The sequence below is a fragment of the Triticum aestivum genome, chromosome 1A (assembly GCF_018294505.1).
Source record: "Triticum aestivum cultivar Chinese Spring chromosome 1A, IWGSC CS RefSeq v2.1, whole genome shotgun sequence".
Classification (NCBI taxonomy): domain Eukaryota; kingdom Viridiplantae; phylum Streptophyta; class Magnoliopsida; order Poales; family Poaceae; genus Triticum; species Triticum aestivum.
In genome coordinates this window covers 102759566-102766497 of record NC_057794.1, presented here as the reverse complement: position 1 = coordinate 102766497, position 6932 = coordinate 102759566, and the positions used below count along the sequence as shown (strand labels likewise).

The following is a 6932-nucleotide window of genomic DNA, read 5'->3' as shown; positions in this document are numbered from 1 at the left end:
TTCGAAGGGGGAAAGGTGGAAGGAGAGGGAGAGGGAGAAGGAAAGGGGGGACACACCGCCTTCCCTTGTCCAATTCAGACTACCCATGGGGGGGCACGCGCCACCTCTTGTGGGCTTCCCTCTCTCTCCCCTTATGGCCCATGTGGCCCATTACTTTCCCCGGGGGGTTCCGGTAACCCCTCGGTACTCCGATAAATATCCGAAAAACTCCGAAACCATTCCAGTGTCCGAATACTATCGTCCAATATATCAATATTTACTTCTTGACCATTTCGAGACTCCTCGTCATGTCCGTGATCTCATCTGGGACTCCGAACAATCTTCGGTCACCAAAACACATAACTCATAATACAAATCGTCATCGAACGTTAAGCGTGCGGACCCTACGGGTTTGAGAACTATGTAGACATGACCGAGACACATCTCCGACCAATAACCAACATCGAAACCTGGATGATCATATTGGTTCCTACATATTCTACAAAGATCTTTATCAGTCAAACCGCGATGACAACATACGTCATTCCCTTTGTCATCAGTATGTTACTTGACCGAGATTCGATCGTCGGTATCCTCATACCTAGTTCAATCTCGTTACCGGCAAGTCTCTTTACTCATTCTGTAATGCATCATCCCGCAACTAACTCATTAGTCACATTACTTGCAAGGCTTATCATGATGTGCACTACCGAGAGGGCCTAGAGATTCCTCTCCGTTACTCGGAGTGACAAATCCTAGTCTCGATCTATGCCAACCCAACAAACACCTTCAGAGACACCTGTAGTGCATCTTTATAATCACCCAGTTATGTTGTGATGTTTGATAGTAGACAAGGTGTTCCTCTGGTATTTGGGAGTTGCATAATCTCATAGTCAAAGGAATATGTATAAGTCATGAATAAAGCAATAGCAATAAAACTTAACAATCATTATGCTATGCTAACAGATGGGTCTTGTCCATCACATCATTCTCCTAATGATGTGATCTCGTTCATCAAATGACAACACATGTCTATGGTCAGGAAACCTAATCATCTTTGATTAACGAGCTAGTCAAGTAGAGGCATACTTTGTTTTGTCTATGTATTCACACATGCATCAAGTTTCCGGTTAATACAATTCTAGCATGAATACTAAACATTTATCATGATATAAGGAAATATAAATAAAAACTTTATTATTGCCTCTAGGGCATATTTCCTTCAGTTTCTTAATATTTAGATTTGCCCTTTCTTAAGTAGTTCCTAGCTAGATACACATTTACTTTCTAAATCACTATATTTATTGTTGACTTTTAAATGCTTCTCATTATTTTGTCATTTATATATAGATTACCCCTTTTACTAAACTGATTCCATGTATATGTTGTGTATACTTTGTACTATATTTGCTTTCAAATGATCCTCATTTATTTGTCTACTAAAGCGAATATTTGCCTTCAATATTTTCCATTGAATGAACTCATTTATTCGCTACATTCATCGTATAAGATTAGCTTTTAAATGTGGCACATTTATTTTTCTCATGATATTTGCACCCTCCTCACCTACTCCTACATACACATTGGGATGCTTTACACTATTTAAAGAAGGGCAGAAGGGCCTTAGAGGAAAGCAAACAAGCACAAAAAATTGTTTTCCTCTTGACATCTAAATTGAGAATTGTCTTCAACATATTGTGTTGTATGTGCTACTTCTCGCTGATGTAATTACAGGAAAATCTTCCCCTATAGAGGTATGTGTTACACTTTACTCCCATTATTTAGGTCGAGACATATTCAATATTGAAATAATCATGATTTACATTCTTCATAAGTTGACTTTTCTTCCTTTTTATAATTTGAAGCAAGGAAACTCATCAATGCCATGGCCCTCTGTTCTTCATCCAGTGATTTTCCATACTAGTGAAAATCTTGCCTCGGATCAAAATTCAGTAATCTCTTATGTGAGTTCCATGTGTCTATTGTATTTATTTACTTCAATTATTAATTTCCAAGCATAACTTAATATGCATCCCTGACCCTTAGACTATGTTTGATAGATCACGAGTCATGTGTGGACTCCTCGAGGTGGTGCTGAGAACTATTATGGCATTGAGGCTACAATTGATGTATATGGATTTAATTTACAACCCTGCCAATTAAGTGCATCTGGAATTTGGATTGTGAACAAAGGAGATGGAAAACCATCTTCAGCTAGTGGATTTCAAGTTGGATGGAGTGTAAGTTACATCTAGGCTGGAGAGACACAAGTTGATTGGACTGATTTAGTTTATTAATCATTAAACAACTAAGGAAATAAAAGGAACTATTGTAATATGCTCTTTGTACTCCACAGAACCCAATCAATAATTTATTGTAGAACATTTTAGTTAGGACTATTTTGTTTCTCAAGCAATGATGTTATATGTGTATGTAAACTTTCTCGCCAAAATAAAGGACACAAACAAATCTAATGTGAAAATTTTTCTAAATAATATAAAATATTGTGAAAAATCATCAGGAATAAGAGCACTTATAAGAAGCGCATTGAAAAAATAATTATACTATGCGAATTCAAATATACATGGCATAATTTAAAGAAGTTTGTGCATTGTAAATACATCACTACATAAGACTACCATATTTTGCGCATCAATGTGAACACTAGTGAATTTTATGTAGATTTTTCCGAGGTTCTACAAAGATTCACATACCCATTTCTACACATATTGGACTGTAAGTTTCATTCAGTGAACTCTTTAGTGTATATTAGTAATAATTTGTACTGAAGATATACATTTAGGAGTGATTGCCTCAAAGTGTTCATTGCACTACTATACATTCACGAACTATATGTGTCATTGGCATGGAAATAGCAGAAGAATGGGCTATCTTGTCATTAGTTTTTGTGATGTAAAGTTAGCAAGGTGTGTAGTAGGAGGCCATCCTACACCAATAAAAGGTTCACACATTGATGCCTTTTGAATAGGTTTGGTGCATCCTTGGATCCCAACTTAATCTCGTGCTGCGAATGCGATAAATGGAAGTGTCTAGAATAGCTAATGGGATAAAATATAAGGCCTCCTTGATCCTCCCTTAGATGAGAGAAATGCTTGATTGGTGACTCGGTTCAAAGACAAGTCTACCTCCAAGCTCCATACACTCGAAATGTCCGAGTCTTTCAAGGTCCCTCGGGTCTGTCTCGACACTTCGAGCTGTAAAGGGCTCTATGGACTACATCTAACCCTAAGCTCTAGTGAAGTGCATGTGGATGGTTACATGCTTCACGGAGGGCTTACAAAGTTTATGGGTGGTTGACAAATGGCCAAGGCTACCTATTGTGGTGGTCGATAGGTAGAAGGGATACAATTGTAAATTTTTGTCTACTAGTCTGTGGTAAAATAGGGAAGAGGCGTGGAGTATGTTCCATGCTGGACTAGTCCACATATCCATCCACTTAAAGGTTCCACTCTACTGGCTCTTCACATTGAGAATTTTTCTTCTAGCTATTATTTCCTACTTTTGATTTGTTGGCCATGACTAGTTTCTTAGACTTTTGTTGACTACTTGAGTTCAAAATTTCACCATGCATACCATGTAGGACTATGTGGGATCCATAAGTAGGATTAGCTATTCTGTCAACAATATGTATGCCTCTTTCACTGTAGAATGAATTCACATACTGAAGTGATCTTTATCACATCCAAAAACTTTAGGTACAATGCCTTCTTTTGGCCCTGAAATATTAGGAAAAGCTCCTACTACATATTTAAAAAGCGAGGTCTTCACCTTTGGTCAGTACCACTAAAAGGTTGAAACCAAACAAAGTGTCTAACCAAGGGAGTATAGAAAGGACAAAGTGAACGGCTTAAAGGCACACTTAACCTTAAGGACAATTAGGGATATGTCTCATTGGAAACATAGTAGCCAAGACTAGGTACTACTTCCCCCCTAGAAACATGATTGTGGATTTTTAAAATGATTAATGCATAGTTTTATGAAAAATCATAAATGTTACACCCTCCGTTCCACAATACTTATCTTGGTGAACTAAACCAATAAGAATTATGAAATGGAGGGCGTAATGTATACCAAAAAAGTATGCAAGACTCAAAAGATTGTAACATGTTTTCTATATTGCTATGACAGAGTGGTGGATCACTCGCGAAGGGTTGCAGTGACATGATTTGTCCTGGCTTTCGAAAGACATCATCGAGTATAGCTCCGGGAAGTATCATTAATCCAGTTTCAGATATCCGCGGCCAAAAATCATACATTACAATAAGAGTTTTCAAGGTAAACATGTTGCCCAAATTCTAGCTAGATTATTTGTCCTCTTGCATTTATTTTTGGGATGGGGAAGGGGAGCAGTGCATTTACCTTGGTGTTTTTATATTTATATTAAGGTGTTCAAATGAGTTGGAAACTAGAACTAGCCGGAATCAAACTATTATGAACATTGTTGAGTCCTGCACCAACCCTGTGAACTCAGCAATGTTCAAAGTCTCGCATAAAGCTTTTGCTAATTGTACTTGTTCGACCGACCTATAATGACATACAAGAAATTCTTATCATTGTATATTGGCTCATGGTTGGTAGGGTGGGATGCAACATATTTTTGGAGAATGGCATGCATGTTATGTTGTAAAAATCTATTCCTGACTGCGACTCACACAAATTTTAGGTTGTCGCTCCATAAAGTTACAAATCCACTACGACTGGCAATGCACTACTTAATTAGCACTTGTGACAGCAACTTTATGTCTATTAGTCACCATAACTTCTAATAATAATTATGTTGCTTACAACTAGGCCCAGTCTGTCAGACTCCATCAACTGAAATGAATATTGATTGATTAAAGCATATGTAGTTTTGTGATATGACTATCCAAATATGTAATGGCTTCATAAATTCTCTTATAAGTGAGATTTTGATAAGTTTATCAAACTGAATGCTCTCAAGAATGTTTTAAATAGTTGTTATTTATGTTTCCAGGATAAATCTTCTGGTGACTAGCACATCCATTATGGATTAAACGGTGGTATCAAACCAGTTGGCTATTTTCCAAAATCCTTGATTCGAGGACTTATTAATAGGAAAGTTGAGATTAGTTTTGGCGGCTATGTGTCTCTCCAAAAGCCACAACCGAGTCCTCCGATGGGAAGTGGCTACGCTCCAGCCAGTGGCAATGCTGCGTCCTTCAACAATATCAAACTAATTGATGCCAATGGCAATGATCATCTTGTGAACACAAATCTTCCATTTCGTGTGGACCCCAAAAGATGCTATCCTATATCTTACATTGATTCAGGCAGGTTCTTTTACGGGGGATCTGGATGTGTTGATTAAATCTGGATGCCCCATATATGTACTTGAATTTCTAATAAAATAAGAAATGATTGTTCAAATTAATGCCTTCAATTGATAAGGACAATTTTGTGGGTACCTTTTATGTTGCCGCACATGATTTTATTTTACTAATAGGACATCACCACAGGTAACTAGGTATTACTAGACACGAGATTGTCCAAGCTTGAGCCCCTAGGGTTGAGTAATAGACAAGACTATATCTCGAGAAAGAGCACAATGGTGGATACGAGGTGAGAATCTAACAAGTGGTTGGATATTTGATGGCCGTGGTGGATGAATTAGGCAACCTACTGTAGAAGTTTCGAGATTCTCTTTCCCAGTTATATATTGTGCAATATGCAGAGCTTGTACAACCTACCCTCTTATAGGCAAAAAATAACCCTTCTTTATAGAACTTAGATAAAAAGAGACTTAAAGAGGATTAAAGTGAAAGTATAAATGCCTAACAAACTTCTTTTTTGAGAGCATGCAAATTGTGCGCCTTAACTTTATAGAAGTCAGAAGGTAAAATACAAAAAAAACAGTAGGTTCCCACAATAGGTCGGTGAGTAGCGAACACCACCAGATGGCGAGACATAGACAACCAGGAGAAAGTCATCATCTTGGAGTCACCCGTGATGGTGTACATAGAGCCCTTGGTGAAAACTCTAGTACCACGGTGAACGCCAGTTGAACATAAACAAGGATGCCATCACGCGTAGGGAGAACACACATGAGAAACTAAGGGCTGGAGACATCCCTTGCCGATTTGTAGACGGGGTGCAAAGCGTGGATCAATCTCAAGGGGAGAAGTGTAGAGAGGACACCCAGGTTCGGGCCACATGGCTGCATAACACACTACTACTGCTTTTATGTAGTTGATTTGGTGGATAGAGATCTTCAAGTCCTTTTGGGAACGGAAAGTGTAGTGTTTCTCCTATGTAAGTTCCGCCAAGTTTCCAACCTTATCCTGAAGTAGATCTGGTCTGGTGTTTATCCCCTGCCTCCCATAGCTCGGTTCTCCTTTTATATTGCAAGGGACACCACAGTTGTTACGGAGGAGGGAACCTACCACAGAGAGGTAGGTAAGTTCATTAAATGCTTGATGAAGTGTTGCTGTATTCTGGTCTCTAAGAATGAACGCACATCTTGTCTCCACCGCCCAGGGTGTTTACCTGGCGCAGGTGTGACACTCGTCCTCATAGGTGCAGACCATGTGGAAATATTATCAGGGTGATCCATCCCTTGTATCGCTGTCATTCCATTGGCACGCTTGCACACCCACCACACATCATAAAAGGTCTGCTTACGTAGGACTAACACGCCACCGGGGGGTTGCGGTGGATGTCTGTCTTCACTTAATAGACGTGGGCTAGGTGGAATGGTCATTGTCGGGTGTGCTTGTTCCTAGAAGTCGGGTGTCCTGCAGTTGTTCCTTCCAGTACTTAGTTGCTGGCTTGGAAAAGAGTGTAGCAGATCTAGACAAAGATCTGCATGGCACCATGGAGCCTGGGCTCCTTCTTAGTTTTGCTTGTTGATGATCTTGACAAAGATCTGCATGCTACCACAGAATTGTGGTTGAAGGCTTATTGTCGAAGTGTTT

General features: G+C 39.1%; 1 pseudogene; it reads left to right on the top strand.

Annotated features, from left to right (window-relative positions):
- The first annotated feature begins 1618 nt into the window (after positions 1–1618).
- On the top strand, positions 1619–5329 carry LOC123156347 (uncharacterized; annotated as a pseudogene).
- Positions 5330–6932: the final 1603 nt, after the last annotated feature.